The sequence below is a fragment of the Paroedura picta genome, chromosome 14 (genome assembly GCF_049243985.1).
Source record: "Paroedura picta isolate Pp20150507F chromosome 14, Ppicta_v3.0, whole genome shotgun sequence".
Lineage (NCBI taxonomy): Eukaryota > Metazoa > Chordata > Lepidosauria > Squamata > Gekkonidae > Paroedura > Paroedura picta.
In genome coordinates this window covers 40,459,421-40,476,098 of record NC_135382.1, presented here as the reverse complement: position 1 = coordinate 40,476,098, position 16,678 = coordinate 40,459,421, and the positions used below count along the sequence as shown (strand labels likewise).

The 16,678-nt window shown below is 44.4% G+C and overlaps 1 protein-coding gene across 4 annotated transcripts in view; it reads left to right on the top strand.

The window, feature by feature from the left end:
• The window catches only part of ANKRD11 (ankyrin repeat domain containing 11), a 132,864-nt gene that overhangs the window by 14,950 nt on the left and 101,236 nt on the right, over window positions 1–16,678 (top strand). For all 4 annotated transcript variants that reach the window (XM_077310214.1, XM_077310210.1, XM_077310212.1 and 1 more), the window contains exon 2: window positions 3,585–3,664. The gene's annotated coding sequence lies outside the window, so the exon portion shown is untranslated. The remainder of the gene's footprint in view (window positions 1–3,584; window positions 3,665–16,678) is intronic.

Sequence of the window (16,678 nt, the reverse complement as noted above, 5' to 3'; positions counted from 1 at the left end):
AAACGTGTAAGGCTCTGTTCTCTTTCCTCAAATTGCCTCTCTTCTAACCTTACTGTTGATGCTAGTGAAGGAAAAACCTCCGTTATTTTGGGGTTAATAATAGTTTGAGGTGATCAGCAAATAAGTACTTTGGGAGGGACCTAGTTTGTAAATAAATATTGCCCAAGTCCTTTTCTTAATCTGGGAAAGTCTAATAAAAAGATATTGTTTAAGATAAAATATGTTCCAGGCAGAATATGCACAAAAGTTCCCATGAGATCATGCTGTGGATCCAGGACGTTTATAGATTTGTTTGGCAAATGTGGCTGAAAAAGTCAATAGCCCATCAACAGGGGTGAAGCTGTCGACATCTTGCATTCGGTTAGGCTCTGTTAATCTAGGAGAAGAGTTGGCACAAGGGTTTCCGATGACTGGGACATGCCTTCTTTAAAGCAACTGAGAACACTTTCCTGGGATTTCCTTTAATGCTGACACTACTTGAAGGACTGCGCATGTTCCACAACGACCGAGCCATCCTTGGGACCCAAGTCTGATCCCTGATTCTACTGAGAACCCCCCCCCCCCCCCCGGTTCTTGTGAACACAAAGCAAGAGAACTCCCTGAGTTTCTTGGATACAACGTAGTGATTAATAGAGATTAATTAAGAGTGGAATAGACTTAACATTTTCATACTCTAAACAGTATAGTTTTGCCCAGTTGTCTTGATCAGGTGTGTTGCTTTACCTGCTTTGTTTTCTCCTCAGCATGACATCCTGGCTCCTTTCTGCTTCAAATTGCAAAAAGATCCCTTTGGCAGTTAACAGGAATAGAAGTGTAACACTAGAAAGGCATTTTGCTTTGTCTTTTTGAAAAGTACTCTCCTGAAAACTAATCAGCCCTCCTTTTCATTTCAGTGCTCCCTCCCGCTCTGTTCCCCACTTTAGTCAGGAAGTTCATCCACCACCTGTCCTCGAAATGTGCCCCTTTTCTCCGTTTTTTCTCTCTCACATGGCTCCTCCTATCCGAGTGTTCTTGTTTCAGAGGTTGCCAGTCTGGTTTCTATCTTAGCACGGGTATCTTAATTTTTGCCAACTGAGAGGTAGGAAAAAAGGCGAAAATAGCAAACACTTGTTATAGTAAAGAAAAGCAAGTAATAGTCTCATACGAAAATAGTCTCGTACACTCATGGCAGGTAGGACAACCAACATACTTGGATATCACGTTTTGTAACATAGAAAACACAGAGCTCTTAATTTTATCAAACACATTATTGCATACTAACTGTTGCCAAAGTTATTTTCTTTTTAAACAGATTTTAATCAGTCACTGTTTTGGTCTGAAGCAGTAGAACAAAGTTTGAGTTCAGGGGCAAGCATAGCTGTGAAAATATGTCATGTGCCTTAGAATTATCATTCACTAAAGTTGTAGATTCTTACAATTTTATGCTACATACTAAGGGCCAAACCTGTTGCATTCAGGAATAAAACGGGCACTAGACTGGGGGGTGGAATGGAAGAATTCTGTAGACAGCCTCTCCCTCCCCCAGGCAGCTGTCATGGAACTCACTGGCAGGGGCGGCTCTCGTGCAGCAGGGATCTGCAGCCTCCGAGCCTCAGAGGGAAGTGGAAGGAGAGGGGGGTGGTCAGAGGTGGGGACGGAAGGCAATTGGCTGGCTGCTGGACAGGCGGGCAAGTCGGTTGGAGCAGGAGGCACTTAGGGGTGGGACAGCTGCCCTGAGTGGGTGTTAAGTGCTGACTGGCACTTAAGCCATGAGGCATGCTCCTAGTAGTATATTGTGGCTTGTCTGTTTCTCAGGAGCGCCCTCTTAACATAGGAAGAAATCCTTTGGTTTTTCTTAGCAATGGGTTGCTTGACAGTGCCAGAGAGAAGCCGTTGCCTTATATATGCAGAGAGAGTTACTTCCAAACAGAGGTGCATTGATTTGCCTGCATGATTAAAGAAGCAGTCGCCCCCCCCCCCATTTGAAATCTTCAGCAGCAATGCATACTTTTCACATTTTGGTGCAGCGTTTAGAGCTCTTGCGTGGCTTAATTTCAGCAACTATTCTGGTTAGTGAGCTGTCTTCCTTGCTGTGCGGAATGCTCACCATCTGCTTCAGCATTTTTAAACCTATCTGCGGTTCTTTCCCAATGGAATGTTCTGTACTTGGCTTGGCCACACTTTTATCCCTCTGCTGTCTAGAGGGGTCTGTTATGTGTTGTCGTGCATGGATTCACTTGCCTAGTTCAGCAGTGGTCTTGACTGCGTCGCATTGGTGGTTGGCCCTCCTCCCTGATTCTGGTGCGGTTGCTTTTATGAGGGGTTCCTCATTGGGTGGAAGGATGACATAAAAATGTTTAAAATGAGGGTGGTTAAAGATGCCTTCTTGAGGCTAATTTCTCAGGATGAGCACTTGAATGTTGGTATTGGAAGACTGGGGTCTTTGGCTGCATTTGATGCCCTCACGGCTTCCACAGAGAGGATTGGACAGGGTTCCCACATGGTCTCCCATCATCCAAGGAGCCTTGAAGGCAGCCCTGCTTAGTACACGCAATGGAATTGTGTCAGGTGCATTCAGGTCATTCTGTGGTCATTATTGCACTGTGTTGTTCCTACTTAATTTCTTCTACATTCATTTGCTGGTGAAGATTGTGCATGTAGCTTTTGGATGCATAAATCTTTTCCTTTTATAGGTTAATGTTGGCTTTTTTGACTTAACAGCTGGCTTCTCTGCAATTATGAGTCACAACCTGCCTGTTCTAGAATTTTAATAGCAGGTACCAGATATTCTTTTGGTAGTGGTTAGCTTTTTTTATAGCTATGAGGGCAATATTTAAAAAAGGAGGGAGTATTTTATTTGAGAATATCTGCTTCTTCTCTTAGTGTTTATGTCAATGGCTAGCAAGGGACACTTGTAAGGTAGAAACGACAGTGGTATTGTGTGTGCTTACCTGCATTCATAGCCTTTGTTATGGCATGTATGTTGTATTATGGACAATAAATTAGTTGTGTTGCAATTTTTTTCTTGAGGTTGGAATCATGTCTTCCTGTCCTCATTCTTTCTATTCTCTGGCTTTGTAGACTCTTCAGGTTCTGATAGCGGCCTGAATAGTGGGGAGCAAATTTTGCTGTCTGGCGGATCACAGGTTGTTGCAGTCAGCATCTTGTGGTTAGGGTGGGAGAGAATTAAATGGCTTAAGTTTTAGGACCCATCCCCCCCAAATGCCATGGCAAGAAACAAGGCACCTTCGTCTCTCTTGCACAGGATGGGGTCTACTGTTATTTTCACTACTCTCCATGAGTGTGAATTTTTTTTCTGAGAAGACACTACATTTTGGGAACGGGAGGACAACCTTGACAATAAGACTGCAGACATTTTTAGATGGCCTGTGGTCAGGCCTGGTGCCAGGCAACCTTTTTTGAGCACTAATCTATATATTTATGAAACTTTAATAATGGGCTTTTGAGATGGCAAAACACCACAAGAATAGATTTTGGAAGAGATTGTTATGGATTTATCATCAGGTGATATAATGTTAACATACTTTCCTTAGGGTTGGACTGTGAGGCTTAATATTTATACAAGACATTTCTTTTTCTTTCAGGGTGCAGAACTTCATCGGAGGGGACACCTTTTCGGATTTTATCCATGTCCTGCTAACTGCTACTTTCAGCCATGGAGTCGGTAAATATTTTACGGCCTTTATCCATGGGCACTTTCTCTTTAATCAGAGGAATAAATCATATAAAATGTGAAAGTTAATATAAAACGAAGAAACAAGTGTGAATTGTGGTAGTGATTATTTGCTCTGTTCTTAAATCTATATATTTTAATACGATTTCTGAGAACGGCTGAGTTCGAAGCAGTAATTTTTGTAGCGCAGAAATGTAGAGGTTACTCAGAAACTGTTCAGATACAGCTAATTTCTTTTTCTGGAGGAATCATTGTAAAGGCTTTTTCTTTTGTGGTAGATTCTTGAGTTTTACAGTGGCATAGATTCTTTATTGTAAATTAGCAGGATTCTTGGCTTTGACACTGCTTTAAATTCTCAGGCTTTACATTAGTATAGATTCTTCTGTTTTGTATTTCTGTAGATTCTTTGGCTGTACATTAGTTGGATTCTCTGGTTTTCCGTTTGCTAGGCTTGTGACATATTTCCTGTTTGGTTTGGCTTTGGTAATTGTCAGGTTTTATATTGGCATGGATTCTCTGATTTTACATTTTTCAAAAACATTTTTGCTCCTGAAAAAGTCAGTAGAGGATAGCTGCGGAGTACTTTGTTCAGGGGCCCAAAGAATTGGACCTCTTGGTCTAAACTTGGGGTCATTTAAAAGACAGGCACCAGCAGCTCCACTGTAGTTTTGGTGCCAGTAGCTTTAAAACTAGCTCCTCCAGCCTCCCAGAAAGATTCCCCATAGGTAAAAAATATTTGTTTTCAACCATCCATTCATTCAGCAATGAGAGACACTGAATTTTCTTGCTGCTGGGAAGATAAGGCTCATTTCCCCCCTCCTTTTGCTTCTAAAGGATGAAGAGAGTCAGGATTCATATTCTTCAGGTGTTGATTAGCTTGTTACATTGCCACTGATTTACTGTTTATAAATTTTATATGAGCGTTTTTGAAAGGAAAAGCACTGGCCAGATTTTAATACAGCCTTATATTTACAACTGGGAAGCTCTGCTCTATTACAAAATCTTAGATAAAACCAGGGTTTTTCTTTGCTGAAGGGAGAAGGATGCATTCTAAATATTATTTTTACTTGAAGGAATTCCACTAGGTAGTTTAACAAACAGATTATTAGTGAATTAGATCCTAATTCACTAATTTGTATTTTAATGGATTTTGTAATCTTGGTTTAGGGCTCCGTGAAAGACCGGGTTAAAAGTCTTCTAAACCAATAACAATTGCCACTTTATTCGGAACTTTGATCAAGGAGCACAGACATTTACTCCACCTCAGTGACTGCCCCTTAGCGTGTTGTTTCACTTCTTTTTCCACAAGAATATTCCCAAGGAATGCATTTGCTACTGTGGAGAATGTCCAAAAGCTGCCTGGCTTGGACACCACCTCAGCAGAGACCTCGTGATGCATCGGCTGGTGTGAGACTGTCAGAATAAAAAATGGAAACAGCTGAAAGAAAAACCAGTTTTCCATTCCTTTGATTATCGTTTTGAAGCATAACATTGTTCACGCATTTGCCAGTGGTCCATTTTGGCCATTGACGGCCCGGAAAAGTCCTTGAGTCTACAGCATGATTGCTGTTTGATGTTTGTTTCATTTTGGTTTTTATTTTGTTTTTCTCATGGTGGGGGATTAAAAAAGCAAAGCAGATCTTTAATAAAAAGTCTCTGTGGTATGCCACAAGCCCCAAGTATTCAGTTCTGCAGGTGCCACCTGGCCACCATCTGACTTTCGCTTCTTTCTGAGACCTTTACTTAGATCTTTACACTCTCCTTTCTCATAAGTTCAAGGTTACGCACACATTTTGATTTAATGACATGGCATGCTGTCTGAATCTTTTTTGTGAACAGGCATCCTGGCAAGTGTGGTTTCCAGGTCTTCCAAGCGGTTTCATCCATATTTGAAAATAGCATTCAAGGAAATCAAGTAGAATCCTTGAAACCCCCTATGCCAAAAGGTCTCCCGGGACTGCTTCATGGGCCTTCCCTTCTAGGGAGCTTGAAGATAGTGGCTCCCAAGCCCAATCTAGCCAGGCTACCCAGGACAAAATTCTTGTTTGGATCAGGGTAACTCTGGAAAATTGTATCATGCCTGTCCCCTGGGTGAAGGTCCATCAGCTCCCCTGCAGAACTGGGCCTAATCTAGACTGTCTTCTGAAAGTTGCTGATGTGTGATTGAAGCCAAATGATTCCTGTCACAGGTGGAAGCCACCTTGAAGGTTAATATGCTTGAGTTTCACAATTAAGTTGTGTGGTGGCTGTCTCCTAAAGAGTTGCTGTGGTGTCTTGGTGAAGTCAGACTGGTACTCGTTTTAAATTTGTTGATGGCAGCTGCGTAGCTCCTGTGCCATGCTTGTGTGTGAACTGCACCAAAATGTCTCCATTGTACTCTGCTAAAAGTTGGATCTTGCCAGAGTTCATGGCAAGGGCAATTAAAAAAATAGAACACAGCTGAATGTCACAGGCTTCTTGCATGTTGTTACTTGTTGCTCTTACCTTTGGTCTTCCAAAGGAAGCAGGCTCTTGTTCTTCTGCTTTTTGTCACCATCACACAAAAGCTAACAATCTGATGGCTCGATTATTTCTGTAGCATCAACCTGGGGTATGAGCTTACAGCTGGTGTAATTTTTATTTCTTACCCTTTTCATTAGCAGAGCATGAAGGGTCAAGGTTTCCTCTCTGCCAGAGAGAATCAGAGGTGGTTTTTGATAGTGGTTTTGCCAGCAGCAGTTGCTAATGAATGCGTGGGTGGAAGATTAGAAGGAGGAATATGGTAGTGCTGCTAAGCAGAATTGTTTTTCTGAGTTTGAGTCTTGGTTCCTTTTGACCTCCCAGGAAGAATACAATTGTAAAGCTGAGGCCCATAGAGGAAAAGCAATTTCAACACCCACTTCCAGAATCAAATTGTCTACTGAAAAGCCACCTGTTTCAATGCAGATAAAGCTGTTTAGACAAAATGTGGCTGGATCGTAGCGTACATGTCATATAACCGGTTTCCATTAGCAGCAAGCACTTTCACTTGGATACCCTGACATTTCACTGTTTATTGATTCTTGAGTAAACAGGGCGGTATAACTGTTAATTTAAAAGGGACTGATTTTATAGGATCAGAATTCCATCTAAAATTTGAGCTTCTTTATTTCATCCAGTTTTCTTGATTACAGCTTCAAATGCAGTGTAATGTACTAAAGTTTAAACACTCGGCCAAATAATATGTGGGTTTTGTTAATCTGGTATGGGGAGGGCTTGAATATAGGAATGTATATTTGGGCATATTCTAGATATGAATCTGAAAACACTTTTGTTGTTGTTGTTGTTGTTGTTGTTATTATTTGTTACTCGCCTCTCCCTGGAGGCTCGAGGCGAGTTACAACACATAAAACCCCATAAAACAATAATACACACAATTTGAAAGACAATTTGTCTTCCCAGGGCTTGGTATTGGCTTACCATGTTGTTTTGGTTGTGATTATGTCCTTTGAAATTGGTTTCTTGGGTTTGACATTGCCATAGGTTCTTGGATTGAACACTGGCCAAGTTCCCTGTTGTGTTGGGTTTGCCACATTGTCCATTGCTACTGCTGGAATTCCCTGGTGCTGCTCTGGCTCTTTGGGCTGGTTGGTTCTGTTTGTGTCGGAAGGGTTTTGGCCAGTGGTTGCTTTACTTGCTCTTGTTTGGTTCCAGTTTACTCTAGAGAAATCATGTAATTCCCCCCCGCCCCCCCAGGAAACAGTGAAGGATAGCTGGGAGACCTTGGTTGGTCAGTTATTTTTTAATATCTATAGAATGAGTTATGCCGCCTTTCCTTGTGGCTCAGGGCGGTTCACAGAGAACATGAATCCAATATGACAGAATAAGGGAGCCAAGTAATATGCACCAAACTGGAAAACCAAGAATACTGCTGTTTTTCAGCTCCTTGATATCCAGACCTGAAAAAACCCCTGCCCCCACCAAGGTACTTATTGCAAGTTGAATACATTGCAACATCACAAATTCAAAACAAACACAAGTGAGTCCACCTTAAAAATAGCACCACAGAACGTGCCTTCTCACAAGGTGTGTATCGTTCTATACGCCCTGTTTGGAAGGACACAAGGGATTCTTATTTGTGAAGAATGCGGGCCTTTTGCCCATGGGTGATTTTACCCTTTCTCTCTTTCCTGGCCTTGACTCTGCAGTCCAATGACTTCGGCATGAGTGAAAGAACTGGGTGTTAAGCAAAGGTCTGTGGAGCTGGCCCCCATGCGTCCCAACGGTTCCATTTTTAGACTCACCTTCAACTGTTTCTTTGGCCTTCAGGGCTTGTCCTACTATTAGGGGAAGCCACATTAAAACTATTCAGCTGCTTCTGCATGAATGGTCAACTTTATAAAGATAGTTTGTCTTAACAGTGTTTTCGGCTTGAATAAAGCCTGTATCATCCGACAGGTGAGGTATCTCAGTGTGGTTGTGAATTTAGCAGTCTTCCTCCTGTCTAACTACTTTAACACACACTGAAGAATGCACTTTGAAGTCCACTTGCAAACAATGGCTGAAGTACATTGGAGGTGGATTGAAAGTGCAGTATTCAGTGTGTGTAAATGCTCCTCAACAATGGCCACAGGATTGGAAAAGGTCAGTTTACATTCCAATCCCAAAGAAGGGCAATGCCAAAGAATGTTCAAACTACCGCACCATTGCACTAATTTCTCATGCTAGCAAAGTTATGCTCAAAATCCTACAAGCTAGGCTCCAGCAATATGTGGACCGAGAACTTCCAGAAGTACAGGCAGGATTTCGAAAAGGCAGAGGAACTAGAGATCAAATTGCCAACATACGCTGGATCATGGAGAAAGCTAGGGAGTACCAGAAGAACGTCTACTTCTGCTTCATTGACTATGCTAAAGCCTTTGATTGTGTGGAGCACAACAAATTGTGGCAAGTTCTTAAAGAGATGGGAATACCAGAGCATCTTATTTGTCTCTTGAGAAATTTATATGCAGGTCAGGAAGCAACAGTGAGAACTGAACATGGAATCACTAACTGGTTCAAAATTGAGAAAGGAGTTCGGCAAGGCTGTATACTGTCGCCTTGCCTATTTAACTTTTATGCAGAGCACATCATGAGAAATGCGGGATTAGAGGAGTCACAAATTGGGATCAAGATTGCAGGGAGAAATATCAACAACCTCAGATATGCAGATGATACCACTCTAATGGCAGAAAGTGAAGAGGAACTAAAGAGCCTGTTGATGCGGGTGAAAGAGGAGAGTGCAAAAGTTGGCTTGAAACTCAACATCAAGAAAACAAAGATCATGGCATCCAGCCCTCTCAATTCATGGCAAATAGATGGGGAAGAAATGGAGATAGTAACAGATTTTATTTTCCTGGGCTCCAAAATCACTGCAGATGGGGACTGCAGCAAAGAAATTAAAAGACGCTTGCTCCTGGGGAGGAAAGCTATGGCAAATCTAGACAGCATCCTAAAAAGCAGAGACATCACCCTGCCAACAAAAGTGCGTTTAGTCAAGGCTATGGTATTCCCAGTTGCAATGTATGGCTGCGAAAGTTGGACCATAAGGAAGGCCGAGCGTCAAAGAATTGAGGCTTTTGAACTCTGGTGCTGGAGAAGACTCTTGCGAGTCCCTTGGACTGCAAGGCGAACAAACCGGTCAGTCCTAGAGGAGATCAGCCCTGACTGCTCTTTAGAAGGCCAGATCATGAAGATGAAACTCAAATACTTTGGCCACCTCATGAGAAGGAAGGACTCCCTGGAGAAGAGCCTAATGCAGGGAGCGATCGAGGGCAAAAGAAGAAGGGGACGACAGAGAATGAGGTGGCTGGATGGAGTCACTGAAGCAGTAGGTGCAAACTTAAATGGACTCCGGGGAATGGTAGAGGACAGGAAGGCCTGGAGGATCATTGTCCATGGGGTCGCGATGGGTCGGACACGACTTCGCACATAACAACAACAAAATGCTCCTTAAATCATGCTTAGGGCTCCAGCTTGACTGTTGTGGTCCATAAACATTTTTGCTAATGGGAAGCCTTCTTACCATTTCACTTGTAAGAAGCCAAATGAGGCACCCCTTGCAGTCTTTGCTGGTGCACATGTTCCGGCTGCTGGGTTCATGCTGCTCTTCAGTGTTTGCCTAAAGAAAAGCGCTGAAATTCTGGCATGGAAAAGTAAAACCTAGCTCTACCCATTCTGGCATGAATTCCAGGGGCATTCATAGTTTTGATTCCTGTTGATTCCTGTAGATGTTCAGGGTTGCAAACCGTTGTCTAGGGCTGAAGGGATTTTGAAAAGAATGTAATAGAAATTCTAAAAATGGACTCCTGCCGAATGCTGTGAGCTCTTTTCTTACATTTCATCTTTTTATGATGATGCAAAAGGATAAACCTCATGCATGGTGCTTTCCACGCTGAGCACGCCACAGAAGACGAGTTGATGAGAATCATATGTGACAACTTAACATATTAATGACTCATGCTGCTATGGATCTTGGGAGTGGAGGAGCTAATTTTAGTTCTTCTCTTCAGAGGCTGAGCAAGGAAGTGGAAAGAGTCATGTGGGGCCACCATTGCCATCCAGGGTGCCGGAGCAATCCAGCATCGCTCCTCTGTTTCCACAGCAGTTGGTTTTGCCCCCCAACTCTGTTTAACGGTAGAGTGATGGATGAGGCCGCTGTCCCTTCCGAAGCTTAGCCTGGAGGGGGGGGGGACCTGGTGAGCCGGAGATGCTTAGTGCCCCCCCCCCTGCAAAGTTAGCACAGTTGCCAGTTATTAGGAAAGGTTTTGACAGGGAGAAATGTGAGCCCGGGCATTCTTTGGCTACGGGTATTTTTAGACATGAATTGTTTTGAAAGATGACTGGGTAGCTTGCAGGGTGGATAAAAGTGGGCGATTTAAAGGGATACCTCAGTTGTGTGTGCCTCCCGCGTTTTTGTGTATGTCTCCAGGAGCTCTGCAGTCTCCAAATCCTGCAACTGTAAGATGCAGTGCTGGTCAGCATCCCCCCTCCCCCCCCCCGCAGCTCTCCAATCCATTTTCCAGAATTTGTTATTATTCTCATAATCCCGTTGACGCGAGCTAACCCTTTGCAATGGACAGAAGTGCAACAGCCTCTGCCCCTCAGGCACGCAGAAGGGAATTTGGGTCTGAAGCAGTGAGTGTCTGGGTCAGTTAATCCTGTGACCCAAGCTGTGATTTGGAGGACAGGGGAGGAATCAGGAGTTCAGGACTCTTTCCTCTGGTTTCCTGCTCAGGCTGCTGTTTAGTGCTAATTATAATTTGTTGTGACACCTGGATTTGGGAAACTTTGGTTTGCTCTCAGAATCAGAAATCTACTTGAAGCTGTTTTTTTTTAATTTATATGTTGAATCCTAATATTTGCCGAGGTGCAGTTAACACCAGTGCCTCCCTGCAAGAGTCTGGGGGTGATTTTGGATCCCTCCTTATCAGTGGAGGCCACAAGATCAGTGTGGTCCCTCCTCAGGATGGGCATTGAACATTCTTGCCTCCACCCCAGGTCAGTCTGCTCAGGAGATAGAGGATATTTGTGGTTGCCGTTCTTGGAGGGTTTATTAGGGGTTTTATGTAGTTTTTAATTATTGTAAGCTGCCACAAGTCCCTGGAGAAGTCTAAAATAAATTAAAATAACCAAATAAATAAATACAAAGCCTGGTATTTTTTTTCCATCTGCACCATGTGTGGCAGCTTGCACATTATTTCCTAGAGCCAGAGCTAGCCAGAGTGATCCATGGAACGGTCACCTCTGGAGTAGACTTCTGCTGCTTACTCTATGCAGGGCTGCCCTGGAGACTGCCCCAGAAACCTCCAACCGGTCCAAAATGCAGCTGCTCAAATCCTGAGAGGACTCAGTGGAGGACACATACAACACCAGAACTTGCCCAGCTGCACTGACTTCAGATTGGAGACCTCTGACTCAGCTTCAAGGTGCTGGTCCTAACCTTAAAAGCCCTAATTGGTCAGTGTACCTATGAGAGGTTGTTTTCCCTTATATTTCCTCAAGAACATCAAGATCTAGGGAGAGCAGGGACTTTAATCAGTTCCACAGGGCCTGCAGACAGAACTATTCCACCAGGATTATGATTGGGGCCCAAAATAACACCCACCAACCAATAAATGCTGGGGGGGGGGAGAGAGATGTAAAGATCCACCTCCTGAATTTTAGTTGGGGGCACTAGTTAATATTTTTAACTTTTGTGTGATGTTTTAGAATTCTGTTACCCACCCTGAGCAACATGGAAGGGTGGGCTAAAATAATTTTTAAGTTATTATTATTGCTAGTGGCAAAGCGTGTTGCATGCCGAAGGGCTTGGGGATCCCCCAGAATGACAGCTCCTCTCCAGCTCCTCAAAGCGCCCAGGGCCCCGTGGGGCCAGTCACAGAGTTCCAGCGCCTGGCTCACTTCAGGCCAGCCCAACCCACCCTCCTTGGGCCGGGGTGGGTGGAGGAGGCAGGAAATCCCCTCAGGGTTGAGAAAGCACCCAGAGGCACCCAAGGAGCCCAGACACCCCCCATCCACTCCGTTCTGCGTCCCAGTAGGACAGTCTCTTCAGTTCAGCAGGGCTTTTCGGGGCAAACTGCTGGGGTCTCGTGAGACCGGGCGAGTGCTTTTGAAACGCCACTTAGGAGAACCAGGACAGTCCGGTGGCAAGAGACCCTCGTCACAGGACTGCCTCTGTGCCTGGGAGTCCTGTTGACTCTAGCTCAGTCCTGGGTGGTTAGGTTAACATCATAATTGTTTAAAGATCCTTAATAGTTCTGCTTGTTCTCTGACAATGCTAAACTCATTATTGCAGCCTTGCAAGGGATAGACTTCCTCTTCGTGTTGCACAAACAGAACAGAATCCATTTGTTGTACTTTGCAGTCTCTCTCTTTAAAAAAAACCCTCTCATTCCTACAGTCTTGCCAATATCCTGTATTTGTTTTTTCCAGGAAAGCTCTTAACTTTTCCTTCATGCAAGTTGAATTGTGATGTTTTTTGCTGTTATAGTGCAGGAAAAATGTATGCCGGAACCAAGCTTTTTACTGATTTTGCCGTTAGTGGAAACATACTTTAACTAGAATGTTTTTAACATGTTTCTATGAACCGTTAAAGAGCCTCTTGTGGCGCAGAGCGGTAAGGCAGCTAACATGCTGTCTGAAGCTTTGACCATGAGGCTGGGAGTTCGATCCCAGCAGCCGGCTCAAGGTTGACTCAGCCTTCCAAACTTCCGAGGTCGGTAAAATGAATACCCAGCTTGCTGAGGGGTAAAATGGTAATGACTGGGGAAGGGAATGGCAAACCACCCCGTATTGAGTCTGCCATGAAAATGCTAGAGGGTGTCACCATTACAGAGATCTCCTTTGCATTGTATGAGATTCTGAGCCATTTTTTAGGATGCTCAGTCACCTTTTGCAAGGCCTTTTGGACCTTGTTGCTGTCCTGTGTGTGTCTGTCAAAACACGTAATAGTTACCCGAACCCGCACTTATTGCAAGAGGAGATCTACAGTGAGCAGGCCGAAAGGTGCTCAGGATCCCTGGCCCCTGAAGAGCTGAAACCGGCCCCATCCTGGTGGATTGCTTTGCCAACTGAGATCAGGGCTCTGTGGGGGCTTCCATTCCTCCAGGTCTACGGCTGAGGCTGGGAATGTAACACCCGTAACATCGGACTGGCTGGTAGAACTCGTGCTTGGGCAACATCGGAAGATAACCTACCGTCCAAGAACAGCAACCCTCTCTGTGATTCAGTCAGTTGGTGGATGTACAGATAAATGAAAACATTTTAACTGTTTCAGAATATTTTTAATGCCATTTATGAATGTCTATAACCTGTTGTTACCCTCCCATAAAAGGTGGGTTAGAAAAATAAAGATGACGATAGTGTTTGGTGAGTGGTCTTTCAGAGACTGATCAGTCATTGAGGAGGAACCCAGGAGCTTCCTCAATCGTCTCCTGACCGCTGCTGTGTTAGGCTTGGTGTGATGGGGGGTTCCAGTGGGTTTCTGTCCTTCCCGCGTTCTTCAAAACAGCTGAACGTGCAGAAATGCAGGCCACTTACTCTGATAATCTAGACCAAAGAGCAGCGATTTCCCTGGCCCTGCAGACCCCTGTGCTGTCTCCGAGGAACAAAACAGGGGGGACTCGGTAGACTGCAGCAGGGGGTAGAAAACACAAATGTCTACTCAGTAGTCCTGTGAAAGTTGGGAAAGGGTAGAGATTGAGCACCTGCTCTTGGGTAGGTAAATGAAAGGCTGTGGACAAAATTAGACCCTCAGTAGAGACCCAGCTTGAGGGGGAGGGGGGAGAGGAAACCCCAAACACTGGAAGCCAGGCCCATGCTTTTGTGAAAATTATACTTTGCAGTTACTCTGTTTTATATCCGTGATAAAGTGTGGAGCTACTTTGGAAGGACAGGGGAAGGAGTGCTTTGCTAAGATTTCATATAGAGAAATCTAATTAAATGAGGCAGAAACGAATGAGAGGCTTCCAAACTCTATAGTTTTTATAGAAACATGTACAGCTGTCATAGACTTCCTTATTAGAGACTGTTGCCCCCATCCGTTGTCAGGCTCATGTTTCTCCTTCAGTGTACTCAATTAGTAGCACCCAGACAAAGTTCCCCGATGGTTATTAAGACGTAGCTCTCTTGAAGGTTCTTCATTTTAATAATTTGACTATCTTCAGACCCTTCAGTAACCAATCCTTTTGGAAAGATCGAGTGAGATTTCCTGCCTTTCCAAAAATAATTCTAGCGGCTGTTAAATATAAAATTGTATCATGATACTCTGCCGGTATGACACATTTTGCATAATCTAGGAGGCAAATTAATGGGTCTGGAGGGGGATATGAAAATGCAACATTCCAAAGATTGAATTTGCAATCTCATTCTCAAAGCACTGCACTCTTAAACGCCATACATTTAAACTCTCCTTTAGCTTTAGGACAGTACTGACAACTTTTGTTATTTGCATTGGGAGTTTTAAGAATTTTCAAGGGTGATAAATGTCATTGAACAGCCGTCTTAAGGCAGTTCTTTCATGATGCAAATTGTAACTTTTCAAAAATATAAAAAAGCCAAGCTGACATTGACTCTCCTGGATTGTCACCTTGTGGTGCTTTAAGGGCTGTATGTCTCAGACAGAACTCACAGTTTGGTGTATTGTGGGTCATATACAAAATGCTTACAGTTTTAAGTCTGTTATGACTGGTCACCTCGGCTTCTTGCATCACTGTGTTTTCTCTGAGAAGACAATCCAGTTCTGTGATGTCTCGTGTAAGTTTAGGAGACCAAGTAAGAGGACTGCAAACCTGATCTTCCAGTTGGATAAGTAGGTCGCTAAACTGAGAATGATGGCAGCTTGGGGTTCTGGCAGCATGTTCGGGGAGCTGTCCTTCAAGCTCTGTTCCCCATTCACAAGGCTAAGGGCTTCGGGCTTCGGGCTCTGCAAGCCCAGTAGAGAAAGCATGCACAGAGTCTGTGGGGGCATTGGCATTTTTGGATTTCCATCGGTAGGCTGGCTGTTTCAGGATGGTGGCACCATCTAATACAGACATACGATGAAGAAGAATGATCCATTTGAGAGCAGTGGGAAAGTTAATCTCGCTGCTTTCCCAAGTCACTTGGAAGGTGAACCGGGCTGTATTGTCAGGAGGAGGGTTGGTGGTTCAGGTCACAAACAGGGAATGTTAGCCTAGTAGACAGATAAGTGCTTGGATTGGCCAAGCTGAACATGCCAGGAATATGACCTTATCTAGTGGGAAACCAATGCCGCCCCTTTTTCTGTTGATCCCAGACTCCGGGTCTGAGACTGCAACTTCTTGAGTCTCCTCGTCTCCTTTGTTCGTGTTGGTGGGAGAAACAGTCAAGCGCTGACTTTTACTGGCCCTTGCCAGGCGCTGATTGTGCCGTCCTGTGCAGAATAGCTCCAGTCAATAGGCTCAGACAGGAGAAATCGTGCACAAGGTGAGGTTTTCTCTCCCGGCCAGGGAGGGTACGTCCTCCGGAAGCTAGCCTTGTTCCCTGGAGTGAGCAAACTGGACTGGGGCAAGGCATATGTGAGGTTCAGAGACGCCAGAGTGGAAATTGCAGATCAGGTAGCACACGTGCATAGTGTTTGGACCACATTGTGCAAACTACTCAGGACATATTGGCTGTGAAGTCCTGTTGCCATGACCACGCGCCGTGTGCACAGTGAACACAGCAGAAGACAGGCTGCTCACTTTGCATATGTGGGGGCTGCCTTGCTGGAAAGGGAGTGTCTTTGGTCAGTCGCACTTCATCAACGTTGGTATGCTTTGTATTGATTTGCAGTGGGTTTTATGAACTGGTTTCCTGTTTTCATTGGAAAGTCTAATGCTGCACAGACTTTGCCTTTGCCCTAGAAGAAGTTTGAACCCGGCGTTGGTCATCCTCGCTATGAAGGAGAAAAAGATGCCGCTGCTGCTTGTTCTGGGGGGGTGTTTTCAGTCTGCTAGTTAAACTGCAAACTAGATTTGTGGTCCTGTGGGTTTCCCTTCCGGTGGCCGTGGAAGGCTGGTTTTTATAAATCCCCTCAGGTCCAAGCGTGATTCTGTCAGAGGGCCAGAGCACAGATGTGATATTTGAGGTCTTGCATTCCACTGAGATCAAAGAGCTGCTCGACCACATCCACTGCACACCTGAAGCTGTTGCGCTCCTCTGCAGCCTGTCCGGATCCAGGTGCTGCATGCTGGCTGGGCGGAAGGCAGCAAGAGCCGCTGCCGCTTTTAGGCCTCTTTGTGTTTAATTCTGACTGCTGTGATTCACTACAGCTGGCGAAGCAGATTTGGTTCAGGCATGTATGGTGGCAGCTCATTTCATGCTCAGAATTGTAATTATGTTTGTTCCTTTCAAACTCACAGCTGTAAAAGATTTCTTCGAGTGTGCATTGCTTAAAACTTATAAGTGCTAACTAGCATAGTATGGGAAACATACCAAAGTTTACCAGCATCTATAAACCTTTTAATTGTAGTGTAACCCTCTTTAGAACTGCCATGGATGCCTGCT